Raw genomic sequence first — 27,838 nt, 5'->3', positions numbered from 1 at the left:
GCATTGCTGTCACTCCTCCATTTCCCAACTCAAAGTCCATTACAATGGAACCTCTTTGGCACCCGTGCTGGGCTGCCCAGCATCCCAGGGAGTAGAGCACGAACGGTTGGCCTCTGCTCCCACAGCCGAAGAGGCAGGGCAAAAAACTGGAGCTGTGCCTCTTCTGCAGAAAGTCAGCTTTGCAACGGTGCCATCCGCATTGCTGTTACTCCTCGATTTCCCAACTCAAAATCCATTACAATGTAACCTCTTTGGCACCCGTGCTCGGCTGCCCAGCATCCCAGGGAGTAGAGCACAAACGGTTGGCCTCTGCTCCAACAGCCAAAGAGCCAGGGCAAAAAACTGGAGCTGTGCCTCTTCTGCAGAAAGTCAGCTTTGCAACGGTGCCATCCGCATTGCTGTCGCTCCTCGATTTCCCAACTCAAAGTCCATTACAATGGAACCTCTTTGGCACACGTGCTGGGCTGCCCAGCATCCCAGGGAGTAGAGGACGAACGGTTGGCCTCTACTCCCACAGCCGAAGAGCCAGGGCAAAAAGCTTGAGCTGTGCCTCTTCTGCAGAAAGTCAGCTTTGCAACGGTGCCATCCGCATTGCTGTCGCTCCTCGATTTCCCAACTCAAAGTCCATTACAATGGAACCTCTTTGGCACCCGTGCTCGGCTGTCCAGTATCCCAGGGAGGAGAGCATGAACGGTTGGCCTCTGCTCCCACAGCCGAAGAGCCAGGGCAAAAAGCTTGAGCTGTGCCTCTTCTGCAGAAAGTCTGCTTTGCAACGGTGCCATCCGCATTGCTGTTGCTCCTCCATTTCCCAACTCAAAATCCATTAAATGGATCCTCTTTGGCACCCGTGCTCGGCTGCCCAGCATCCCAGGGAGTAGAGCACGAACGGTTGGCCTCTGCTCCCAACAGCCGAAGAGCCAGGGCAAAAAACTTGAGCTGTGCCTCTTCTGCAGAAAGTCAGCTTTCCAACGGTGCCATCCGCATTGCTGTCGCTCCTCGATTTCAAAACTCAAAGTCCATTACAATGGAACCTCTTTGGCACCCGTGCTCGGCTGCCCAGCATCCCAGGGAGTAGAGCACGAACGGTTGGCCTCTGCTCCCAACAGCCGAAGAGCCAAGGCAAAAAACTTGAGCTGTGCCTCTTCTGCAGAAAGTCAGCTTTGCAACGCTGCCATCCGCATTGCTGTCGCTCCTCGATTTCAAAACTCAAAGTCCATTACAATGGAACCTCTTTGGCACCCGTGCTGGGCTGCCCAGCATCCCAGGGAGTAGAGCTCGAACGGTTGGTCTCTGCTACCACAGGAGAAGAGCCAGTTCAAAAAACTTGAGCTGTGCCTCTTCTGCAGAAAGTCAGCTTTGCAACGGTGCAATCCGCATTGCTATCTCTCCTCGATTTCAAAACTCAAAGTCCATTACAATGGAACGTCTTTGGCACACGTGCTGGGCTGCCCAGCATCCCAGGCAGTAGAGCACGAACGGTTGGCCTCTGCTCCCAACAGCCGAAGAGCCAAGGCAAAAAACTGGAGCTGTGCCTCTTCTGCAGAAAGTCAGCTTTGCAACGGTGCCATCCGCATTGCTGTCGCTCCTCCATTTCTCAACTCAAAGTCCATTACAATGGAACCTCTTTGGCACCCGTGCTCGGCTGCCCAGCATCCCAGGGAGTAGAGCACGAAGGGCTGGCCTCTGCTCCCACAGCCGAAGAGCCAGGGCAAAAAACTTGAGCTGTGCCTCTTCTGCAGAAAGTCAGCTTTGCAACGGTGCCATCCGCATTGCTGTCGCTCCTCCATTTCCCAACTCAAAGTCCATTACAATGGAACCTCTTTGGCACCCGTGCTCGGCTGCCCAGCGTCCCAGGCAGTAGAGCATGAACGGTTGGCCTCTGCTCCCACAGCCGAAGAGCCAGGGCAAAAAACTGGAGCTGTGCCTCTTCTGCAGAAAGTCAGCTTTGCAACGGTGCCATCTGCATTGCTGTCGCTCCTCCATTTCCCAACTCAAAGTCCATTACAATGGAAACTCTCTGGCACCCGTGCTCGGCTGCCCAGCATCCCAGGGAGTAGAGCACGAACGGCTGGCCTCTGCTCCCACAGCCGAAGAGCCAGGGCAAAAAACTTGAGCTGTGCCTCTTCTGCAGAAAGTCAGCTTCGCAACGGTGCCATCCGCATTGCTGTCGCTCCTCGATTTCAAAAGTCAAAGTCCATTACAATGGAACCTCTTTGGCACCCGTGCTGGGCTGCCCAGCATCCCAGCGAGTAGAGCACGAACGGTTGGCCTCTGCTCCCACAGCCGAAGAGCCAGGGCAAAAAACTTGAGCTGTGCCTCTTCTGCAGAAAGTCAGCTTTGCAACGCTGCCATCCGCATTGCTGTCGCTCCTCCATTTCCCAACTCAAAGTCCATTACAATGGAACCTCTTTGGCACCCGTGCTCGCCTGCCCAGCATCCCAGGGAGTAGAGCACGAACGGTTGGCCTCTGCTCCCACAGCCGAAGAGCCAGGGCAAAAAGCTTGAGCTGTGCCTCTTCTGCAGAAAGTCAGCTTTGCAACGGTGCCATCCGCATTGCTGTCGCTCCTCCATTTCCCAACTCAAAGTCCATTACAAAGGAAACTCTCTTGCACCCGTGCTCGCCTGCCCAGCATCCTAGCGAGTAGAACATGAACGGTTGGCCTCTGCTCCCACAGCCGAAGAGCCAGGGCAAAAAACTTGAGCTGTGCCTCTTCTGCAGAAAGTCAGCTTTGCAACGCTGCCATCCGCATTGCTGTCGCTCCTCCATTTCCCAACTCAAAGTCCATTAGAATGGAACCTCTTTGGCACCCGTGCTCGGCTGCCCAGTATCCCAGGGAGTAGAGCACGAACGGTTGGCCTCTGCTCCCACAGCCGAAGAGCCAGGGCAAAAAACTGGAGCTGTGCCTCTTCTGCAGAAAGTCAGCTTTGCAACGGTGCCATCCGCATTGCTGTCTCTCCTCGATGTCCCATCTCAAAGTCCATTAAAATAGAACATCTTTGGCACCCGTGCTGGGCTGCCCAGCATCCCAGGGAGTAGAGCACGAACGGTTGGCCCCTCCTCCAACAGCCGAAGAGCCAGGGCAAAAAACTTGAGCTGTGCCTCTTCTGCAGAAAGTCAGCTTTGCAACGGTTCCATCCGCATTGCTGTCACTCCTCGATTTCTCAACTCAAAGTCCATTACAATGGAACCTCTTTGGCACCCGTGCTGGGCTGCCCAGCATCCCAGGGAGTAGACCACGAACGGCTGGCCTCTGCTGCCACGTCCGAAGAGCCAGGGCAAAAAGCTTGAACTGTGCCTCTTCTGCAGAAAGTCAGCTTTGCAACAGTGCCATCCGCATTGCTGTCGCTCCTCCATTTCCCAACTCAAAGTCCATTACAATGGAACCTCTTTGGCACCCGTGCTCGGCTGCCCAGCATCCCAGGCAGTAGAGCACGAATGGCTGGCCTCTGGTCCCACAGCCGAAGAGCCAGGGCAAAAAACTGGAATTGTGCCTCTTCTGCAGAAAGTCAGCTTTGCAACGCTGCCATCCGCATTGCTGTCGCTCCTCGATTTCCCAACTCAAAGTCAATTACAATGGAACCTCTTTGGCACTCGTGCTGGACTGCCCAGCATCCCAGGGAGTAGAGCACGAACGGCTGGCCTCTGCTCCCACAGCCGTTGAGCCAGGGCAAAAAACTGGAGCTGTGCCTCTTCTGCAGAAAGTCATCTTTGCAACGGTGCCATCCGCATTGCTGTCGCTCCTCAATATCCCAACTCAAAGTCCATTACAATGGAACCTCTTTGGCACCCGTGCTCGGCTGCCCAGCATCCCAGGGAGTAGAGCACGAACGGTTGGCCTCTGCTCCCACAGCCGAAGAGCCAGGGCAAAAAACTTGAGCTGTGCCTCTTCTGCAGAAAGTCAGCCTTGCAACGGTGCCATCCGCATTGCTGTCGCTCCTCAATATCCCAACTCAAAGTCCATTACAATGGAACCTCTTTGGCACCCGTGCTCGCCTGCCCAGCATCCCAGGGAGTAGAGCACGAACGGTTGGCCTCTGCTCCCACAGCCGAAGAGCCAGGGCAAAAAACTTGAGCTGTGCCTCTTCTGCAGAAAGTCAGCTTTGCAACGGTGCCATCCGCATTGCTGTCGCTCCTCCATTTCCCAACTCAAAGTCCATTACAATGGAACATCTTTGGCACCCGTGCTGGGCTGCCCAGCATCCCAGGCAGTAGAGCACGAACGATTGGCCTCTGCTCCCACAGCCGAAGAGCCAGGGAAAAAAACTTGAGCTGTGCCTCTTCTGCAGAAAGTCAGCTTTGCAACGGTGCCATCCGCATTGCTGTCGCTCCTCCATATCCCAACTCAATGTCCCTTTACAATGGAACCTCTTTGGCACCCGTGCTCGGCTGTCCAGCATCCCAGGGAGTAGAGCACGAACGGTTGGCCTCTGCTCCCACAGCCGAAGAGCCAGGGCAAAAAACTGGAGCTGTGCCTCTTCTGCAGAAAGTCAGTTTTGCAACGGTGCCATCAGCATTGCTGTCTCTCCTCGATTTCCCAACTCAAAGTCCATTACAATGGAACCTCTTTGGCACCCGTGCTCAGCTCCCCAGCTTCCCAGCGAGTAGAGCACGAACGGTTGGCCTCTGCTCCCACAGCCGAAGAGCCAGGGCAAAAAACTTGAGCTGTGCATCTTCTGCAGAAAGTCAGCTTTGCAACGGTGCCATCCGCATTGCTGTCGCTCCTCCATTTCCCAACTCAAAGTCCTTTACAATGGAACCTAATTGGCACCCGTACTCAGATCCCCAGCTTCTGAGGGAGTAGAGCACGAACGGTTGGCCTCTGCTCCCACAGCCGAAGAGCCAGGGCAAAAAACTTGAGCTGTGCCTCTTCTGCAGAAAGTCAGCTTTGCAACCCTGCCATCCGCATTGCTGTCGCTCCTCCATTTCCCAACTCAAAGTCCATTACAATGGAACCTCTTTGGCACCCGTGCTCAGCTGCCCAGCATCCCAGGCAGTAGAGCACGAAGGGTTGGCCTCTGCTCCCAAAGTCGAAGAGCCAGTTCAAAAAATTTGAGCTGTGCCTCTTCTGCAGAAAGTCATCTTTGCAATGATGCCGTCCGCATTGCTGTCGCTCCTCCATTTCCCAACTCAAAGTCCATTACAATGGAACCTCTTTGGCACCCGTGCTGGGCTGCCCAGCATCCCAGGGAGTAGAGCACAAACGGTTGGCCTCTGCTCCCACAGCCGAAGAGCCAGGGCAAAAAACGTGAGCTCTGCCTCTTCTGCAGAAAGTCAGCTTTGCAACGGTGCCATCCGCATTGCTGTCGCTCCTCCATTTCCCAACTCAAAGTCCATTACAATGGAACCTTATTGGCACCCGTACTCAGTTCTCCAGCTTCCCAGGGAGTAGAGCACGAAGGGTTGGCCTCTGCTCCCACAGCAGAAGAGCCAGGGCAAAAAACTGGAGCTGTGCCTCTTCTGCAGAAAGTCAGCTTTGCAACGCTGCCATCCGCATTGCTGTCGCTCCTCCATTTCCCAACTCAAAGTCCATTACAATGGAACATCTTTGGCATCCGTGCTCGGCTGCCCAGCATCCCAGGGAATAGAGCACAAACGGTTGGCCCCTGCTCCCACAGCCGAAGAGCCAGGTCAAAAAACTTGAGCTCCGCCTCTTCTGCAGAAAGTCAGCTTTGAAACGGTGCCATCCGCATTGCTGTCGCTCCTCCATTTCCCATCTCAAATTCCATTAGAATGGAACCTTTTTGGCACCCGTGCTTGGCTGCCCAGCATCCCAGGGACTAGAGCACGAAGGGTTGGCCTCTGCTCCCACAGCCGAAGAGCCAGGGCAAAAAACTTGAGCTGTGCCTCTTGTGCAGAAAGTCAGCTTTGCAACGGTGCCATCCGCATTGCTGTCGCTCCTCCATTTCCCAACTCAAAGTCCATTACAATGGAACCTCTTTGGCACCCGTGCTCGGCTGCCCAGCATCCCAGCGAGTAGAGCACGAACGGTTGGCCTCTGCTCCCACAGCCGAAGAGCCAGGGCAAAAAACTGGAGCTGTGCCTCTTCTGCAGAAAGTCAGCTTTGCAACCGTGCCTTCCGCATTGCTGTCGCTCCTCCATTTCCCAACTCAAAGTCCATTAGAATGGAACCTCTTTGGCACCCGTGCTGGGCTGCCCAGCATCCCAGGGAGTAGAGCACAAACGGTTGGCCTCTGCTCCCACCGCCGAAGAGCCAGGGCAAAAAACTTGAGCTGTGCCTCTTCTGCAGAAAGTCAGCTTTGCAACGGTGCCATCTGCATTGCTGTCACTCCTCCATTTCCCATCTCAAAGTCCATTACAATGAAACCTCTTTGGCACCCGTGCTGGGCTGCCCAGCATCCCAGGGAGTAGAGCACGAACGGTTGGGCTCTGCTCCCACAGCCGAAGAGCCAGGGCAAAAAACTTGATCTCTGCCTCTTCTGCAGAAAGTCAGCTTTGCAACGGTGCCATCCGCATTGCTGTCGCTCCTCCATTTCCCAACTCAAAGTCCATTACAATGGAACATCTTTGGCACCCGTGCTCGGCTGTCCAGCATCCCAGCGAGTAGAGCACGAAGGGTTGGCCTCTGCTCCCACAGCCGAAGAGCCACGGCAAAAAACTGGAGCTGTGCCTCTTCTGCAGAAAGTCAGCTTTGCAACGGTGCCATCCGCATTGCTGTCGCTCCTCCATTTCCCAACTCAAAGTCCATTACAATGGAACCTCTTTGGCACCCCTGCTTGGCTGCCCAGCATCCCAGGGAGCAGAGCACGAACGGTTGACCTCTGCTCCCACAGCCGAAGAGCCAGGGTAAAAAATTTGAGCTCTGCCTCTTCTGCAGAAAGTCAGCTTTGCAACGCTGCCATCCGCATTGCTGTCGCTCCTCCATTTCCCAATTCAAAGTCCATTACAATGGAACCTCTTTGGCACCCGTGCTTGGGCTTCCCAGCATCCCAGCGAGTAGAGCACGAACGGTTGGCCTCTGCTCCCACAGCCGAAGAGCCAGGGCAAAAAACTTGAGCTCTGCCTCTTGTGCAGAAAGTCATCTTTGCAACGGTGCCATCCGCATTGCTGTCGCTCCTCCATTTCCCAACTCAAAGTCCATTACAATGGAACCTCTTTGGCACCCGTGCTGGGCTGCCCAGCATCCCAGGGAGTAGAGCACGAACGGTTGGCCTCTGCTCCCACAGCCGAAGAGCCAGGGCAAAAAACTTGAGCTGTGCCTCTTCTGCAGAATGTCAGCTTTGCAACGGTGCCATCCGCATTGCTGTCGCTCCTCCATTTCCCAACTCAAAGTCCATTACAATGGAACCTCTGTGGCACCCGTGCTGGGCTGCCCAGCATCCCAGGGAGTAGAGCACGAACGGTTGGCCTCTGCTCCCACAGCCGAAGAGCCAGGGCAAAAAACCTGAGCTCTGCCTCTTCTGCAGAAAGTCAGATTTGCAACGCTGCCATCCGCATTGCTGTCGCTCCTCCATTTCCCAACTCAAAGTCCATTACAATGGAACCTCTTTGGCACACGTGCTGGGCTGCCCAGCTTCCCTGGAAGTAGAGCACGAACAGTTGACCTCTACTCCCACAGCCAAAGAGCCAGGGCAAAAAACTTGAGCTGTGCCTCTTCTGCAGAAAGTCAGCTTCGCAACAGTGCCATTCGCATTGCTGTCGCTCCTCCATTTCCCAACTCAAAGTCCATTACAATGGAACCTCTTTGGCACCCGTGCTCGGCTGCCCAGCATCCCAGGGAATAGAGCACAAACGGTTGGCCCCTGCTCCCACAGCCGAAGAGCCAGGTCAAAAAACTTGAGCTCTGCCTCTTCTGCAGAAAGTCAGCTTTGCAACGGTGCCATCCGCATTGCTGTCGCTCCTCCATTTCCCATCTCAAATTCCATTAGAATGGAACCTTTTTGGCACCCGTGCTTGGCTGCTCAGCATCCCAGGGAGTAGAGCACGAAGGGTTGGCCTCTGCTCCCACAGCCGAAGAGCCAGGGCAAAAAACTTGAGCTGTGCCTCTTGTGCAGAAAGTCAGCTTTGCAACGGTGCCATCCGCATTGCTGTCGCTCCTCCATTTCCCAACTCAAAGTCCATTACAATGGAACATCTTTGGCACCCGTGCTCGGCTGCCCAGCATCCCAGGGAATAGAGCACAAACGGTTGGCCCCTGCTCCCACAGCCGAAGAGCCAGGGCAAAAAACTTGAGCTCTGCCTCTTCTGCAGAAAGTCAGCTTTGAAACGGTGCCATCCGCATTGCTGTCGCTCCTCCATTTCCCATCTCAAATTCCATTAGAATGGAACCTTTTTGGCACCCGTGCTTGGCTGCCCAGCATCCCAGGGAGTAGAGCACGAAGGGTTGGACTCTGCTCCCACAGCCGAAGAGCCAGGGCAAAAAACTTGAGCTGTGCCTCTTCTGCAGAAAGTCATCTTTGCAACGGTGCCATCCGCATTGCTGTCGCTCCTCCATTTCCCAACTCAAAGTCCATTACAATGGAACCTCTTTGGCACCCGTGCTCGGCTGCCCAGCTTCCCAGGGAGTAGAGCACGAACGGTTGGCCTCTGCTCCCACAGCCGAAGAGCCAGGGCAAAAAACTGGAGCTGTGCCTCTTCTGCAGAAAGTCAGCTTTGCAACGGTGCCATCCGCATTGCTGTCGCTCCTCCATTTCCCAACTCAAAGTCCATTACAATGGAACCTCTTTGGCACCCGTGCTCGGCTGCCCAGCATCCCAGGGAGTAGAGCACAAACGGTTGGCCTCTGCTCCCACCGCCGAAGAGCCAGGGCAAAAAACTTGAGCTCTGCCTCTTCTGCAGAAAGTCAGCTTTGCAACGCTGCCATCTGCATTGCTGTCACTCCTCCATTTCCCAACTCAAAGTCCATTACAATGGAACATCTTTGGCACCCGTGCTCGGCTGCCCAGCATCCCAGGCAGTAGAGCACGAACGGTTGGGCTCTGCTCCCACAGCCGAAGAGCCAGGGCAAAAAACTTGATCTCTGCCTCTTCTGCAGAAAGTCAGCTTTGCAACGGTGCCATCCGCATTGCTGTCGCTCCTCCATTTCCCAACTCAAAGTCCATTACAATGGAACATCTTTGGCACCCGTGCTCGGCTGTCCAGCATCCCAGCGAGTAGAGCACGAAGGGTTGGCCTCTGCTCCCACAGCCGAAGAGCCAGGGCAAAAAACTTGAGCTGTGCCTCTTCTGCAGAAAGTCAGCTTTGCAACGGTGCCATCCGCATTGATGTCGCTCCTCCGTTTCCCAACTCAAAGTCCATTACAATGGAACCTCTTTGGCACCCGTGCTGGGCTGCCCAGCATCCCAGGGAGCAGAGCACGAACGGTTGGCCTCTGCTCCCACAGCCGAAGAGCCAGGGCAAAAAACTGGAGCTGTGCCTCTTCTGCAGAAAGTCAGCTTTGCAACGCTGCCATCCGCATTGCTGTCGCTCCTCCATTTCCCAACTCAAAGTCCATTAGAATGGAACCTCTTTGGCACCCGTGCTCGGCTGCCCAGCATCCCAGGGAGTAGAGCACGAACGGTTGGCCTCTGCTCCCACAGCCGAAGAGCCAGGGCAGAAAACTTGAGCTGTGCCTCTTCTGCAGAAACTCAGTTTTGCAACGCTGCCATTCGCATTGCTGTCGCTCCTCCATTTCCCAACTCAAAGTCCATTACAATGGAACCTCTTTGGCACCCGTGCTTGGCTGCCCAGCATCCCAGGGAATAGAGCACAAACGGTTGGCCCCTGCTCCCACAGCCGAAGAGCCAGGTCAAAAAACTTGAGCTCTGCCTCTTCTGCAGAAAGTCAGCTTTGCAACGGTGCCATCCTCATTGCTGTCGCTCCTCCATTTCCCATCTCAAATTCCATTAGAATGGAACCTTTTTGGCACCCGTGCTTGGCTGCTCAGCATCCCAGGGAGTAGAGCACGAAGGGTTGGCCTCTGCTCCCACAGCCGAAGAGCCAGGGCAAAAAACTTGAGCTGTGCCTCTTGTGAAGAAAGTCAGCTTTGCAACGGTGCCATCCGCATTGCTGTCGCTCCTCCATTTCCCAACTCAAAGTCCATTACAATGGAACATCTTTGGCACCCGTGCTCGGCTGCCCAGCATCCCAGGGAATAGAGCACAAACGGTTGGCCCCTGCTCCCACAGCCGAAGAGCCAGGTCAAAAAACTTGAGCTCTGCCTCTTCTGCAGAAAGTCAGCTTTGAAACGGTGCCATCCGCATTGCTGTCGCTCCTCCATTTCCCATCTCAAATTCCATTAGAATGGAACCTTTTTGGCACCCGTGCTGGGCTGCCCAGCATCCCAGGGAGTAGAGCACGAAGGGTTGGCCTCTGCTCCCACAGCCAAAGAGCCAGGGCAAAAAACTTGAGCTGTGCCTCTTGTGCAGAAAGTCATCTTTGCAACGGTGCCATCCGCATTGCTATCGCTCCTCCATTTCCCAACTCAAAGTCCATTACAATGGAACCTCTTTGGCACCCGTGCTCGGCTGCCCAGCTTCCCAGGGAGTAGAGCACGAACGGTTGGCCTCTGCTCCCACAGCCGAAGAGCCAGGGCAAAAAACTGGAGCTGTGCCTCCTCTGCAGAAAGTCAGCTTTGCAACGGTGCCATCCGCATTGCTGTCGCTCCTCCATTTCCCAACTCAAAGTCCTTTAGAATGGAACCTCTTTGGCACCCGTGCTCGGCTGCCCAGCATCCCAGGGAGTAGAGCACAAACGGTTGGCCTCTGCTCCCACAGCCGAAGAGCCAGGGCAAAAAACTTGAGCTGTGCCTCTTCTGCAGAAAGTCAGCTTTTCAACGCTGCCATCTGCATTGCTGTCACTCCTCCATTTCCCAACTCAAAGTCCATTACAATGAAACCTCTTTGGCACCCGTGCTCGGCTGCCCAGCATCCCAGGCAGTAGAGCACGAACGGTTGGGCTCTGCTCCCACAGCCGAAGAGCCAGGGCAAAAAACTTGATCTCTGCCTCTTCTGCAGAAAGTCAGCTTTGCAACGGTGCCATCCGCATTGCTGTCGCTCCTCCATTTCCCAACTCAAAGTCCATTACAATGGAACATCTTTGGCACCCGTGCTCGGCTGTCCAGCATCCCAGCGAGTAGAGCACGAAGGGTTGGCCTCTGCTCCCACAGCCGAAGAGCCAGGGCAAAAAACTTGAGCTGTGCCTCTTCTGCAGAAAGTCAGCTTTGCAACGGTGCCATCCGCATTGATGTCGCTCCTCCGTTTCCCAACTCAAAGTCCATTACAATGGAACCTCTTTGGCACCCGTGCTGGGCTGCCCAGCATTCCAGGGAGTAGAGCACAAACGGTTGGCCTCTGCTCCCACAGCCGAAGAGCCAGGGCAAAAAACTTGAGCTGTGCCTCTTCTGCAGAAAGTCAGCTTTGCAACGGTGCCATCCGCATTGCTGTCGCTCCTCCATTTCCCAACTCAAAGTCCATTACAATGGAACCTCTTTGGCACCCGTGCTTGGCTGCCCAGCATCCCAGGGAGTAGAGCACGAACGGTTGGCCTCTGCTCCCACAGCCAAAGAGCCAGGGCAAAAAACTGGAGCTGTGCCTCTTCTGCAGAAAGTCAGCTTTGCAACGGTGCCATCCGCATTGCTGTCGCTCCTCCATTTCCCAACTCAAAGTCCATTACAATGGAACCTCTTTGGCACCCGTGCTCGGCTGCCCAGCATCCCAGGCAGTAGAGCACGAACGGTTGGCCTCTGCTCCCACAGCCGAAGAGCCAGGGCAAAAAACTGGAGCTGTGCCTCTTCTGCAGAAAGTCAGCTTTGCAACGGTGCCATCAGCATTGCTGTCGCTCCTCCATTTCCCAGCTCAAATTCCATTACATTCGAAAATCTTTGGCACCCGTGCTTGGCTGCCCAGCATCCCAGGGAGTAGAGCACGAATGCTTGGCCTCTGCTCCCGCAGCCGAAGAGCCAGGGCAAAAAACTTGAGCTGTGCCTCTTCTGCAGAAAGTCAGTTTTGCAACGGTGCCATCAGCATTGCTGTCGCTCCTTGATTTCCCAACTCAAAGTCCATTACAATGGAACCTCTTTGGCACCCGTGCTCGGCTGCCCAGCATCCCAGAGAGTAGAGCATGAACGGTTGGCCTCTGCTCCAACAGCCGAAGAGCCAGGGCAAAAAACTTGAGCTGTGCCTCTTCTGCAGAAAGTCAGCTTTGCAACGGTGCTATCCGCATTGCTGTCGCTCCTCCATTTCCCAACTCAAAGTCCATTACAATGGAACCTCTTTGGCACCCGTGCTCGGCTGCCCAGCATCCCAGGGAGTAGAGCACGAACGCTTGGCCTCTGTTCCCACAGCCGAAGAGCCAGGGCAAAAAACTGGAGCTGTGCCTCTTCTGCAGAAAGTCAGCTTTGCAACGGTGCCATCCACATTGCTGTCGCTCCTCCATTTCCCAACTCAAAGTCCATTACAATGGAACCTCTTTGGCACCCGTTCTAAGCTCCCCAGCTTCCCTGGGAGTAGAGCACGAACGGTTGGCCTCTGCTCCCACCGCCGAAGAGCCAGGGCAAAAAACTTGAGTTGTGCCTCTTCTGCAGAAAGTCAGCTTTGCAACGGTGTCATCCGCATTGCTGTCGCTCCTCCATTTCCCAACTCAAAGTCCATTACAATGGAACCTCTTTGGCACCCGTGCTTGGCTGCCCAGCATCCCAGGGAGTAGAGCACGAATGCTTGGCATCTGCTCCCACAGCCAAAGAGCCAGGGCAAAAAACTGGAGCTGTGCCTCTTCTGCAGAAAGTCAGCTTTGCAACGGTGCCATCCGCATTGCTGTCTCTCCTCCATTTCCCAACTCAAAGTCCATTTCAATGGAACCTCTTTGGCACCCGTGCTCGGCTCCCCATCTTCCCAGGGAGTAAAGCATTAACGGTTGGCCTCTGCTCGCACAGCCGAAGAGCCAGGGCAAAAAACGTGAGCTGTGCCTCTTCTGCAGAAAGTCACCTTTGCAACGGTGCCATCCGCATTGCTGTCGCTCCTCAATATCCCAACTCAAATTCCATTACAATGGAACCTCTTTGGCACCCGTGCCCGGCTGCCCAGCATCCCAGGCAGTAGAGCACGAACGGTTGGCCTCTGCTCCCACAGCCGAAGAGCCAGGGCAAAAAACTTGAGCTGTGCCTCTTCTGCAGAAAGTCAGCTTTGCAACGGTGCCATCCGCATTGCTGTCGCTCCTCCATTTCCCAACTCAAAGTCCATTACAATGGAACCTCTTTGGCACCCGTGCTCGGCTGCCCAGCATCCCAGGGAGTAGAGCACGAACGGTTGGCCTCTGCTCCCACAGCCGAAGAGCCAGGGCAAAAAACTTGAGCTGTGCCTCTTCTGCAGAAAGTCAGCTTTGCAACGGTGTCATCCGCATTGCTGTCGCTCCTCCATTTCCCAACTCAAAGTCCATTACAATGGAACCTCTTTGGCACCCGTGCTGGGCTGCCCAGCATCCCAGGGAGTAGAGCACGAATGCTTGGCATCTGCTCCCACAGCCAAAGAGCCAGTTCAAAAAACTTGAGCTGTGCCTCTTCTGCAGAAAGTCAGCTTTGCAACGGTGCCATCCGCATTGCTGTTACTCCTCCATTTCCCAACTCAAAATCCATTACAATGGAACCTCTTTGGCACCCGTGCTCGGCTGCCCAGCATCCCAGGGAGTAGAGCACGAGCGGTTGGCCTCTGCTCCCACAGCCGAAGAGCCAGGGCAAAAAACTTGAGCTGTGCCTCTTCTGCAGAAAGTCAGCTTTGCAACGGTGCCATCCGCATTGCTGTTGCTCCTCGATTTCCCAACTCAAAGTCCATTACAATGGAACCTCTTTGTCACCCGTGATGGGCTGCCCAGCATCCCAGGGAGTAGAGCACGAACGCTGGGCCTCTGCTCCCACAGCCGAAGAGCCAGTTCAGAAAACTTGAGCTCTGCCTCTTCTGCAGAAAGTCAGCTTTGCAACGGTGCCATCCACATTGCTGTCGCTCCTCCATTTCCCAACTCAAAGTCCATTACAATGGAACCTCTTTGGCACCCGTGCTCGGCTGCCCAGCCTCCCAGGCAGTAGAGCACGAACGCTTGGCCTCTGCTCCCACAGCCGAAGAGCCAGGGCAAAAAACTGGAGCTGTGCCTCTTCTGCAGAAAGTCAGCTTTGCAACGGTGCCATCCGCATTGCGGTCGCGCCTCCATTTCCCAACTCAAAGTCCATTACTTTGGATCCTCTTTGACACCCGTGCTCGGCTGCCCAGCATCCCAGGGAGTAGAGCACGAATGCTTGGCCTCTGCTATCACAGCCGAAGAGCCAGGGCAAAAAACTTGAGCTGTGCCTCTTCTGCAGAAAGTCAGCTTTGCAACGGTGCCATCCGCATTGCTGTCGCTCCTCCATTTCCCAACTCAAAGTCCATTACAATGGAACCTCTTTGGCACCCGTACTCATCTGCCCAGCATCCCAGGGAGTAGAGCACGAACGGTTGGCCTCTGCTCCCACAGCCGAAGAGCCAGGGCAAAAAACTTGAGCTGTGCCTCTTCTGCAGAAATTCACCTTTGCAACGGTGCCATCCGCATTGCTGTCGCTCCTCGATTTCCCAACTCAAATTCCATTACAATCGAAAGTCCTTGACACCCGTGCTTGGCTGCCCAGCATCCCAGGGAGTAGAGCACGAATGCTTGGCCTCTGCTCCCACAGCCGAAGAGACAGGGCAAAAAACTTGAGCTCTGTCTCTTCTGCAGAAATTCAGCTTTGCAACGGTGCCATCCGCATTGCTGTCGCTCCTCAATATCCCAACTCAAAGTCCATTACAATGGAACCTCTTTGGCACCCGTGCTCGGCTCCCCAGCATCCCAGGCAGTAGAGCACGAACGGTTGGCCTCTGCTCCCACAGCCGAAGAGCCAGGGCAAAAAACTTGAGCTGTGCCTCTTCTGCAGAAAGTCAATTTTGCAACGGTGCCATCAGCATTGCTGTCTCTCCTCAGTATCCCAACTCAAAGTCCATTACAATGGAACCTCTTTGGCACCCGTGCTGGGCTGCCCAGCATCCCAGGGAGTAGAGCACGAACGGTTGGCCTCTGCTCCCAGAGCCAAAGAGCCAGGGCAAAAACTTGAGCTGTGCCTCTTCTGCAGAAAGTCAGCTTTGCAACGGTGCCATCCGCATTGCTGTCGCTCCTCCATTTCCCAACTCAAAGTCCATTACAATGGAACCTCTTTGGCACCCGTGCTGGGCTGCCCAGCATCCCAGGCAGTAGAGCACGAACGGTTGGGCTCTGCTCCCACAGCCGAAGAGCCAGGGCAAAAAACTTGAGCTGTGCCTCTTCTGCAGAAAGTCAGCTTTGCAACGGTGCCATCCGCATTGCTGTCGCTCCTCCATTTCCCAACTCAAAGTCCATTACAATGGAACCTCTTTGGCACCCGTGCTGGGCTGCCCAGCATCCCAAGGAGTAGAGCACGAACGCTGGGCCTCTGCTCCCACAGCCGAAGAGCCAGTTCAGAAAACTTGAGCTGTGCCTCTTCTGCAGAAAGTCAGCTTTGCAACGCTGCCATCCGCATTGCTGTCGCTCCTCCATTTCCCAACTCAAAGTCCATTACAATGGAACCTCTTTGGCACCCGTACTCATCTGCCCAGCATCCCAGGGAGTAGAGCACGAACGGTTGGCCTCTGCTCCCACAGCCGAAGAGCCAGGGCAAAAAACTTGAGCTCTGCCTCTTCTACAGAAATTCACCTTTGCAACGGTGCCATCCGCATTGCTGTCGCTCCTCGATTTCCCAACTCAAATTCCATTACAATCGAAAATCCTTGACACCCGTGCTTGGCTGCCCAGCATCCCAGGGAGTAGAGCACGAATGCTTGGCCTCTGCTCCCACAGCCGAAGAGCCAGGGCAAGAAACTTGAGCTCTGCCTCTTCTGCAGAAAGTCAGCTTTGCAACGGTGCCATCCGCATTGCTGTCGCTCCTCAATATCCCAACTCAAAGTCCATTAGAATGGAACCTCTTTGGCACCCGTGCTCGGATGCCCAGCATCCCAGGCAGTAGAGCATGAACGCTTGGCCTCTACTCCCACAGCCGAAGAGCCAGGGCAAAAAACTGGAGCTGTGCCTCTTCTGCAGAAAGTCAGCTTTGCAACGGTGCCATCCTCATTGCTGTCGCTCCTCGATTTCCCAACTCAAAGTCCATTACAATGGAACCTCTTTGGCACCCGTGCTCGACTCCCCAAATTCCCTGGGAGTAGAGCACGAACGCTTGGCCTCTGCTCCCACAGCCGAAGAGCCAGGGCAAAAAACTTGAGCTGTGCCTCTTCTGCAGAAAGTCAGCTTTGCAACGGTGCCATCCGCATTGCTGTCGCTCCTCCATTTCCCAACTCAAAGTCCATTACAATGGAACCTCTTTGGCACCCGTGCTCGGATGTCCAGCATCCCAGGGAGTAGAGCACGAACGCTTGGCCTCTGCTCCCACAGCCGAAGAGCCAGGGCAAAAAACCTGAGCTGTGCCTCTTCTGCAGAAAGTCACCTTTGCAACGGTGCCATCAGCATTGCTGTCGCTCCTCCATTTCCCAACTCAAAGTCCATTACAATGGAACCTCTTTGGCACCCGTGCTCGGCTGCCCAGCCTCCCAGGCAGTAGAGCACGAACGCTTGGCCTCTGCTCCCACAGCCGAAGAGCCAGGGCAAAAAACTGGAGCTGTGCCTCTTCTGCAGAAAGTCAGCTTTGCAACGCTGCCATCCGCATTGCTGTCGCTCCTCCATTTCCCAACTCAAAGGCCATTACAATGGAACCTCTTTGGCACCCGTGCTCGGATGCCCAGCATCCCAGGGACTAGAGCACGAACGCTTGGCATCTGCTCCCACAGCCGAAGAGCCAGTTCAAAAAACTGGAGCTGTGCCTCTTCTGCAGAAAGTCAGCTTTGCAACGGTGCCATCCGCATTGCGGTCGCTCCTCCATTTCCCAACTCAATGTCCATTACAATGGAACCTCTTTGGCACCCGTGCTCGGCTGCCCAGCATCCCAGGGAGTAGAGCATGAACGCTTGGCCTCTGCTCCCACAGCCGAAGAGCCAGGGCAAAAAACTTGAGCTCTGCCTCTGCTGCAGAAAGTCAGCTTTGCAACGCTGCCATCCGCATTGCTGTCGCTCCTCCATTTCCCAACTCAAAGTCCATTACAATGGAACCTCTTTGGCACACGTGCTCAGCTCCCCAGCTTCCCAGGCAGTAGAGCACGAACGGTTGGCCTCTGCTCCCACAGCCGAAGAGCCAGGGCAAAAAACTTGAGCTGTGCCTCTTCTGCAGAAAGTCAGCATTGCAACGGTGCCATCCGCATTGCTGTCGCTCCTCCATTTCCCAACTCAAAGTCCATTACAATGAAACCTCTTTGGCACCCGTGCTCGGCTGCCCAGCATCCCAGGGACTAGAGCACGAACGCTTGGCCTCTGCTCCAACAGCCGAAGAGCCAGGGCAAAAAACTGGAGCTCTGCCTCTTCTGCAGAAAGTCAGCTTTGCAACGGTGCCATCCGCATTGCGGTCGCTCCTCCATTTCCGAACTCAATGTCCATTACAATGGAACCTCTTTGGCACCCGTGCTCGGCTGCCCAGCATCCCAGGGAGTAGAGCATGAACGGTTGGCCTCTGCTCCCACAGCCGAAGAGCCAGGGCAAAAAACTTGATCTCTGCCTCTGCTGCAGAAAGTCAGCTTTGCAACGCTGCCATCCGCATTGCTGTCGCTCCTCCATTTCCCAACTCAAAGTCCATTACAATGGAACCTCTTTGGCACACGTGCTCAGCTCCCCAGCTTCCCTGGAAGTAGAGCACGAACAGTTGGCCTCTGCTCCCACAGCCGAAGAGCCAGGGCAAAAAACTTGAGCTGTGCCTCTTCTGCAGAAAGTCAGCATTGCAACGGTGCCATCCGCATTGCTGTCGCTCCTCCATTTCCCAACTTAAAGTCCATTACAATGGAACATCTTTGGCACCCGAGCTCAGCTGCCCAGCATCCCAGGGAGCAGAGCACGAACGGTTGGCCTCTGCTCCCACAGCCGAAGAGCCAGGGCAAAAAACTTGAGCTGTGCCTCTTCTGCAGAAAGTCAGTTTTGCAACGCTGCCATCCGCATAGCTGTCTCTCCTCGATTTCCCAACTCAAAGTCCATTACAATGGAACCTCTTTGGCACACGTGCCCAGCTCCCCAGCTTCCCAGGGAGTAAAGCACGAACGCTAGGCCTCTGCTCCCACAGCCGAAGAGCCAGGGCAAAAAACTGGAGCTGTGCCTCTTCTGCAGAAAGTCAGCTTTGCAACGGTGCCATCCGCATTGCTGTCGCTCCTCCATTTCCCAACTCAAAGTCCATTACAATGGAACATCTTTGGCACCCGTGCTGGGCTGCCCAGCATCCCAGGGAGTAGAGCACGAACGGTTGGCCTCTGCTCCCACAGCCGAAGAGCCAGGGCAAAAAACCTGAGCTGTGCCTCTTCTGCAGAAAGTCAGCTTTGCAACGGTGCCATCAGCATTGCTGTCGCTCCTCCATTTCCCAACTCAAAGTCCATTACAATGGAACCTCTTTGGCACCCGTGCTCGGCTGCCCAGCATCCCAGGCAGTAGAGCACGAACGGTTGGCCTCTGCTCCCACAGCCAAAGAGCCAGTTCAGAAAACTTGAGCTGTGCCTGTTCTGCAGAAAGTCAGCTTTGCAACGGTGCCATCCGCATTGCTGTCGCTCCTCCATTTCCCAACTCAAATTCCATTACAATCGAAAATCTTTGACACCCGTGCTTGCCTGCCCAGCATCCCAGGGACTAGAGCACGAATGCTTGGCCTCTGCTCCCACAGCCGAAAAGCCAGGGCAAAAAACTTGAGCTGTGCCTCTTCTGCAGAAAGTCAGCTTTACAACGGTGCCATCCGCATTGCTGTCGCTCCTCCATTTCCCAACTCAAAGTCCATTACAATGGAACCTCTTTGTCACCCGTGCTGGGCTGCCCAGCATCCCAGGGAATAGAGCACGAACGGTTGGCCTCTGCTCCAACAGCCGAAGAGCCAGGGCAAAAAACTTGAGCTGTGCCTCTTCTGCAGAAAGTCAGCTTTGCAACGGTGCCATCCGCATAGCTGTCTCTCCTCGATTTCCCAACTCAAAGTCCATTACAATGGAACCTCTTTGGCACACGTGCCCAGCTCAACAGCTTCCCAGGGAGTAAAGCACGAACGCTAGGCCTCTGCTCCCACAGCCGAAGAGCCAGGGCAAAAAACTGGAGCTGTGCCTCTTCTGCAGAAAGTCAGCATTGCAACGGTGCCATCCGCATTGCTGTCGCTCCTTGATTTCCCAACTCAAAGTCCATTACAATGGAACCTCTTTGGCACCCGTGCTGGGCTTCCCAGCATCCCAGGGAGTAGAGCACGAACGGTTGGCCTCTGCTCCCACAGCCGAAGAGCCAGGGCAAAAAACTTGAGCTGTGCCTCTTCTGCAGAAAGTCAGCTTTGCAATGGTGCCATCCGCATTGCTGTCTCTCCTCGATATCCCAACTCAAAGTCCATTACAATGGAACATCTTTGGCACCCGTGCTGGGCTGCCCAGCATCCCAGGCAGTAGAGCACGAAAGCTTGGCCTCTGCTCCCACAGCCGAAGAGCCAGTTCAAAAAACTTGAGCTGTGCCTCTTCTGCAGAAAGTCAGCTTTGCAACGGTGCCATCCGCATTGCTGTCGCTCCTCGATTTCCCAACTCAAAGTCCATTACAATGGAACCTCTTTGGCACCCGTGCTGGGCTGCCCAGCATCCCAGGGAGTAGAGCACGAACGGTTGGCCTCTGCTCCCACAGCCAAAGAGCCAGGGCAAAAAACCTGAGCTGTGCCTCTTCTGCAGAAAGTCAGCTTTGCAACGGTGCCATCAGCATTGCTGTCGCTCCTCCATTTCCCAACTCAAAGTCCATTACAATGGAACCTCTTTGTCACCCGTGCTCGGCTGCCCAGCATCCCAGGGAATAGAGCACGAACGGTTGGCCTCTGCTCCCACAGCCGAAGAGCCAGGGCAAAAAACTTGAGCTGTGCCTCTTCTGCAGAAAGTCAGCTTTGCAACGGTGCCATCCGCATTGCTGTCACTCCTCCATTTCCCAACTCAAAGTCCATTACAATGGAACCTCTTTGGCACCCGTGCTGGGCTGCCCAGCATCCCAGGGAGTAGAGCACGAACGGTTGGCCTCTGCTCCCACAGCCGAAGAGCCAGGGCAAAAAACTTGAGCTGTGCCTCTTCTGCAGAAAGTCAGCTTTGCAACGGTGCCATCCGCATTGCTGTCGCTCCTCCATTTCCCAACTCAAAGTCCATTACAATGAAACCTCTTTGGCACCCGTGCTGGGCTGCCCAGCATCCCAGGGAGTAGAGCACGAACGGTTGGCCTCTGCTCCCACAGCCAAAGAGCCAGGGCAAAAAACGTGAGCTGTGCCTCTTCTGCAGAAAGTCAGCTTTGCAACGGTGCCATCCGCATTGCTGTCGCTCCTCCATTTCCCAACTCAAAGTCCATTACAATGGAACCTCTTTGGCACCCGTGCTGGGCTGCCCAGCATCCCAGGCAGTAGAGCACGAACGGTTGGCCTCTGCTCCCACAGCCGAAGAGCCAGGGCAAAAAACCTGAGCTGTGCCTCTTCTGCAGAAAGTCAGCTTTGCAACGGTGCCATCAGCATTGCTGTCGCTCCTCCATTTCCCAACTCAAAGTCCATTACAATGGAACCTCTTTGGCACCCGTGCTCGGCTGCCCAGCCTCCCACGCAGTAGAGCACGAACGGTTGGCCTCTGCTCCCACAGCCAAAGAGCCAGTTCAGAAAACTTGAGCTGTGCCTGTTCTGCAGAAAGTCAGCTTTGCAACGGTGCCATCCGCATTGCTGTCGCTCCTCCATTTCCCAACTCAAATTCCATTACAATCGAAAATCTTTGACACCCGTGCTTGCCTGCCCAGCATCCCAGGGACTAGAGCACGAATGCTTGGCCTCTGCTCCCACAGCCGAAGAGCCAGGGCAAAAAACTTGAGCTGTGCCTCTTCTGCAGAAAGTCAGCTTTGCAACGGTGCCATCCGCATTGCTGTCACTCCTCCATTTCCCAACTCAAAGTCCATTACAATGGAACCTCTTTGGCACCCGTGCTGGGCTGCCCAGCATCCCAGGGAGTAGAGCACGAACGGTTGGCCTCTGCTCCCACAGCCGAAGAGCCAGGGCAAAAAACTTGAGCTGTGCCTCTTCTGCAGAAAGTCAGCTTTGCAACGGTGCCATCCGCATTGCTGTCGCTCCTCCATTTCCCAACTCAAAGTCCATTACAATGAAACCTCTTTGGCACCCGTGCTGGGCTGCCCAGCATCCCAGGGAGTAGAGCACGAACGGTTGGCCTCTGCTCCCACAGCCAAAGAGCCAGGGCAAAAAGCTTGAGCTGTGCCTCTTCTGCAGAAAGTCAGCTTTGCAACGGTGCCATCCGCATTGCTGTCGCTCCTTGATTTCCCAACTCAAAGTCCATTACAATGGAACCTCTTTGGCACCCGTGCTGGGCTGCCCAGCATCCCAGGCAGTAGAGCACGAACGGTTGGCCTCTGCTCCCACAGCCGAAGAGCCAGGGCAAAAAACCTGAGCTGTGCCTCTTCTGCAGAAAGTCAGCTTTGCAACGGTGCCATCAGCATTGCTGTCGCTCCTCCATTTCCCAACTCAAAGTCCATTACAATGGAACCTCTTTGGCACCCGTGCTCGGCTGCCCAGCCTCCCAGGCAGTAGAGCACGAACGGTTGGCCTCTGCTCCCACAGCCAAAGAGCCAGTTCAGAAAACTTGAGCTGTGCCTGTTCTGCAGAAAGTCAGCTTTGCAACGGTGCCATCCGCATTGCTGTCGCTCCTCCATTTCCCAACTCAAATTCCATTACAATCGAAAATCTTTGACACCCGTGCTTGCCTGCCCAGCATCCCAGGGACTAGAGCACGAATGCTTGGCCTCTGCTCCCACAGCCGAAGAGCCAGTTCAGAAAACTTGAGCTGTGCCTCTTCTGCAGAAAGTCAGCTTTGCAACGGTGCCATCCTCATTGCTGTCGCTCCTCCATTTCCCAACTCAAAGTCCATTACAATGGAACCTCTTTGTCACCCGTGATGGGCTGCCCAGCATCCCAGGGAATAGAGCACGAACGGTTGGCCTCTGCTCCCACAGCCGAAGAGCCAGGGCAAAAAACTTGAGCTGTGCCTCTTCTGCAGAAAGTCAGCTTTGCAACGGTGCCATCCGCATTGCTGTCACTCCTCCATTTCCCAACTCAAAGTCCATTACAATGGAACCTCTTTGGCACCCGTGCTGGGCTGCCCAGCATCCCAGGGAGTAGAGCACGAACGGTTGGCCTCTGCTCCCACAGCCGAAGAGCCAGGGCAAAAAACCTGACTTGTGCCTCTTCTGCAGAAAGTCAGCTTTGCAACGGTGCCATCAGCATTGCTGTCGCTCCTCCATTTCCCAACTCAAAGTCCATTACAATGGAACTTCTTTGGCACCCGTGCTCGGCTGCCCAGCATCCCAGGGACTAGAGCACGAATGCTTGGCTTCTGCTCCCACAGCCGAAGAGCCAGGGCAAAAAACTTGAGCTGTGCCTCTTCTGCAGAAAGTCAGCTTTACAACGGTGCCATCCGCATTGCTGTCGCTCCTCCATTTCCCAACTCAAAGTCCATTACAATGGAACCTCTTTGGCACCCGTGCTCGGCTGCCCAGCATCCCAGGGAGTAGAGCACGAACGGTTGGCCTCTGCTCCAACAGCCGAAGAGCCAGGTCAAAAAACGTGTGCTGTGCCTCTTCTGCAGAAAGTCAGCTTTGCAACGGTGCCATCCGCATTGCTGTCGCTCCTCCATTTCCCAACTCAAAGTCCATTACAATGGAACCTCTTTGGCACCCGTGCTCGGCTGCCCAGCATCCCAGGCAGTAGAGCACGAACGGTTGTCCTCTGCTCCAACAGCCGAAGAGCCAGTTCAGAAAACTTGAGCTGTGCCTCTTCTGCAGAAAGTCAGCTTTGCAACGGTGCCATCCTCATTGCTGTCGCTCCTCCATTTCCCAACTCAAAGTCCATTACAATGGAACCTCTTTGGCACACGTGCTCGGCTGCCCAGCATCCCAGGGAATAGAGCACGAACGGTTGGCCTCTGCTCCCACAGCCGAAGAGCCAGGGCAAAAAACTGGAGCTGTGCCTCTTCTGCAGAAAGTCAGCTTTGCAACGGTGCCATCCGCATTGCTGTCGCTCCTCCATTTCCCAACTCAAAGTCCATTACAGTGGAACCTCTTTGGCACCCGTGCTGGGCTCCCCAGCATCCCAGGGAGCAGAGCACAAACGGTTGGCCTCTGCTCCCACAGCCGAAGAGCCAGGGCAAAAAACTTGAGCTGTGCCTCTTTGCAGAAAGTCAGCTTTGCAACGGTGCCATCCGCATTGCTGTCGCTCCTCCATTTCCCAACTCAATGTCCATTACAATGGAACCTCTTTGGCACCCGTGATCAGCTCCCCAGCTTCCCAGGGAGTAGAGCACGAACGCTTGGCCTCTGCTCCCACAGCCGAAGAGCCAGGGCAAAAAACTTGAGCTCTGCCTCTTCTGCAGAAAATCAGCTTTGCAATGGTGCCATCCGCATTGCTGTCTCTCCTCCATTTCCCAACTCAAAGTCCATTTACAGTGAAACCTCTTTGGCACCCGTGCTTGGCTGCCCAGCATCCCAGGGAGCAGAGCACGAACGGTTGGCCTCTGCTCCCACAGCCGAAGAGCCAGGGCAAAAAACTGGAGCTGTGCCTCTTCTGCAGAAAGTCAGCTTTGCAACGGTGCCATCCGCATTGCTGTCGCTCCTCCATTTCCCAACTCAATGTCCATTACAATGGAACCTCTTTGGCACCCGTGATCAGCTCCCCAGCTTCCCAGGGAGTAGAGCACGAACGCTTGGCCTCTGCTCCCACAGCCGAAGAGCCAGGGCAAAAAACTGGAGCTGTGCCTCTTCTGCAGAAAATCAGCTTTGCAATGGTGCCATCCGCATTGCTGTCTCTCCTCCATTTCCCAACTCAAAGTCCATTTACAGTGAAACCTCTTTGGCACCGGTGCTTGGCTGCCCAGCATCCCAGGGAGCAGAGCACGAACGGTTGGCCTCTGCTCCCACAGCCGAAGAGCCAGGGCAAAAAACTGGAGCTGTGCCTCTTCTGCAGAAAGTCAGCTTTGCAACGGTGCCATCCGCATTGCTGTCGCTCCTCCATTTCCCAACTCAAAGTCCATTACAATGAAACCTCTTTGGCACCCGTGCTGGGCTGCCCAGCATCCCAGGGAGTAGAGCACGAACGGTTGGCCTCTGCTCCCACAGCCAAAGAGCCAGGGCAAAAAACGTGAGCTGTGCCTCTTCTGCAGAAAGTCAGCTTTGCAACGGTGCCATCCGCATTGCTGTCGCTCCTCCATTTCCCAACTCAAAGTCCATTACAATGGAACCTCTTTGGCACCCGTGCTGGGCTGCCCAGCATCCCAGGGAGTAGAGCACGAACGGTTGGCCTCTGCTCCCACAGCCGAAGAGCCAGGGCAAAAAACCTGAGCTGTGCCTCTTCTGCAGAAAGTCAGCTTTGCAACGGTGCCATCAGCATTGCTGTCGCTCCTCCATTTCCCAACTCAAAGTCCATTACAATGGAACCTCTTTGGCACCCGTGCTCGGCTGCCCAGCCTCCCAGGCAGTAGAGCACGAACGGTTGGCCTCTGCTCCCACAGCCAAAGAGCCAGTTCAGAAAACTTGAGCTGTGCCTGTTCTGCAGAAAGTCAGCTTTGCAACGGTGCCATCCGCATTGCTGTCGCTCCTCCATTTCCCAACTCAAATTCCATTACAATCGAAAATCTTTGACACCCGTGCTTGCCTGCCCAGCATCCCAGGGACTAGAGCACGAATGCTTGGCCTCTGCTCCCACAGCCGAAGAGCCAGTTCAGAAAACTTGAGCTGTGCCTCTTCTGCAGAAAGTCAGCTTTGCAACGGTGCCATCCTCATTGCTGTCGCTCCTCCATTTCCCAACTCAAAGTCCATTACAATGGAACCTCTTTGTCACCCGTGATGGGCTGCCCAGCATCCCAGGGAATAGAGCACGAACGGTTGGCCTCTGCTCCCACAGCCGAAGAGCCAGGGCAAAAAACTTGAGCTGTGCCTCTTCTGCAGAAAGTCAGCTTTGCAACGGTGCCATCCGCATTGCTGTCACTCCTCCATTTCCCAACTCAAAGTCCATTACAATGGAACCTCTTTGGCACCCGTGCTGGGCTGCCCAGCATCCCAGGGAGTAGAGCACGAACGGTTGGCCTCTGCTCCCACAGCCGAAGAGCCAGGGCAAAAAACTTGAGCTGTGCCTCTTCTGCAGAAAGTCAGCTTTGCAACGGTTTCATCCGCATTGCTGTCGCTCCTCCATTTCCCAACTCAAAGTCCATTACAATGAAACCTCTTTGGCACCCGTGCTGGGCTGCCCAGCATCCCAGGCAGTAGAGCACGAACGGTTGGCCTCTGCTCCCACAGCCGAAGAGCCAGGGCAAAAAACCTGAGCTGTGCCTCTTCTGCAGAAAGTCAGCTTTGCAACGGTGCCATCAGCATTGCTGTCGCTCCTCCATTTCCCAACTCAAAGTCCATTACAATGGAACTTCTTTGGCACCCGTGCTCGGCTGCCCAGCCTCCCAGGGAGTAGAGCACGAACGGTTGGCCTCTGCTCCCACAGCCAAAGAGCCAGTTCAGAAAACTTGAGCTGTGCCTGTTCTGCAGAAAGTCAGCTTTGCAACGGTGCCATCCGCATTGCTGTCGCTCCTCCATTTCCCAACTCAAATTCCATTACAATCGAAAATCTTTGACACCCGTGCTTGCCTGCCCAGCATCCCAGGGACTAGAGCACGAATGCTTGGCCTCTGCTCCCACAGCCGAAGAGCCAGGGCAAAAAACTTGAGCTGTGCCTCTTCTGCAGAAAGTCAGCTTTACAACGGTGCCATCCGCATTGCTGTCGCTCCTCCATTTCCCAACTCAAAGTCCATTACAATGGAACCTCTTTGGCACCCGTGCTCGGCTGCCCAGCATCCCAGGGAGTAGAGCACGAACGGTTGGCCTCTGCTCCAACAGCCGAAGAGCCAGGGCAAAAAACGTGTGCTGTGCCTCTTCTGCAGAAAGTCAGCTTTGCAACGGTGCCATCCGCATTGCTGTCGCTCCTCCATTTCCCAACTCAAAGTCCATTACAATGGAACCTCTTTGGCACCCGTGCTCGGCTGCCCAGCATCCCAGGCAGTAGAGCACGAACGGTTGTCCTCTGCTCCAACAGCCGAAGAGCCAGTTCAGAAAACTTGAGCTGTGCCTCTTCTGCAGAAAGTCAGCTTTGCAACGGTGCCATCCTCATTGCTGTCGCTCCTCCATTTCCCAACTCAATGTCCATTACAATGGAACCTCTTTGGCACCCGTGCTGGGCTGCCCAGCATCCCAGGGAGTAGAGCACGAACGCTTGGCCTCTGCTCCCACAGCCGAAGAGCCAGGGCAAAAAACTTGAGCTGTGCCTCTTCTGCAGAAAATCAGCTTTGCAATGGTGCCATCCGCATTGCTGTCTCTCCTCCATTTCCCAACTCAAAGTCCATTTACAGTGAAACCTCTTTGGCACCGGTGCTTGGCTGCCCAGCATCCCAGGGAGCAGAGCACGAACGGTTGGCCTCTGCTCCCACAGCCGAAGAGCCAGGGCAAAAAACTGGAGCTGTGCCTCTTCTGCAGAAAGTCAGCTTTGCAACGGTGCCATCCGCATTGCTGTCGCTCCTCCATTTCCCAACTCAAAGTCCATTACAATGAAACCTCTTTGGCACCCGTGCTGGGCTGCCCAGCATCCCAGGGAGTAGAGCACGAACGGTTGGCCTCTGCTCCCACAGCCAAAGAGCCAGGGCAAAAAACTGGAGCTGTGCCTCTTCTGCAGAAAGTCAGCTTTGCAACGGTGCCATCCGCATTGCTGTCGCTCCTTGATTTCCCAACTCAAAGTCCATTACAATGGAACCTCTTTGGCACCCGTGCTGGGCTGCCCAGCATCCCAGGCAGTAGAGCACGAACGGTTGGCCTCTGCTCCCACAGCCGAAGAGCCAGGGCAAAAAACCTGAGCTGTGCCTCTTCTGCAGAAAGTCAGCTTTGCAACGGTGCCATCAGCATTGCTGTCGCTCCTCCATTTCCCAACTCAAAGTCCATTACAATGGAACCTCTTTGGCACCCGTGCTCGGCTGCCCAGCCTCCCAGGCAGTAGAGCACGAACGGTTGGCCTCTGCTCCCACAGCCAAAGAGCCAGTTCAGAAAACTTGAGCTGTGCCTGTTCTGCAGAAAGTCAGCTTTGCAACGGTGCCATCCGCATTGCTGTCGCTCCTCCATTTCGCAACTCAAAGTCCATTACAATCGAAAATCTTTGACACCCGTGCTTGCCTGCCCAGCATCCCAGGGACTAGAGCACGAATGCTTGGCCTCTGCTCCCACAGCCGAAGAGCCAGTTCAGAAAACTTGAGCTGTGCCTCTTCTGCAGAAAGTCAGCTTTGCAACGGTGCCATCCTCATTGCTGTCGCTCCTCCATTTCCCAACTCAAAGTCCATTACAATGGAACCTCTTTGTCACCCGTGATGGGCTGCCCAGCATCCCAGGGAATAGAGCACGAACGGTTGGCCTCTGCTCCCACAGCCGAAGAGCCAGGGCAAAAAACTTGAGCTGTGCCTCTTCTGCAGAAAGTCAGCTTTGCAACGGTGCCATCCGCATTGCTGTCACTCCTCCATTTCCCAACTCAAAGTCCATTACAATGGAACCTCTTTGGCACCCGTGCTGGGCTGCCCAGCATCCCTGGCAGTAGAGCACGAACGGTTGGCCTCTGCTCCCACAGCCGAAGAGCCAGGGCAAAAAACTTGAGCTGTGCCTCTTCTGCAGAAAGTCAGCTTTGCAACGGTTTCATCCG

The sequence above is a fragment of the Psittacula echo genome (genome assembly GCF_963264785.1).
Source record: "Psittacula echo genome assembly, chromosome: 21".
Classification (NCBI taxonomy): Eukaryota; Metazoa; Chordata; class Aves; order Psittaciformes; family Psittacidae; genus Psittacula; species Psittacula echo.
The sequence above is the reverse complement of the archived record's forward strand: the minus strand, read 5'-3'. Positions refer to the sequence as shown.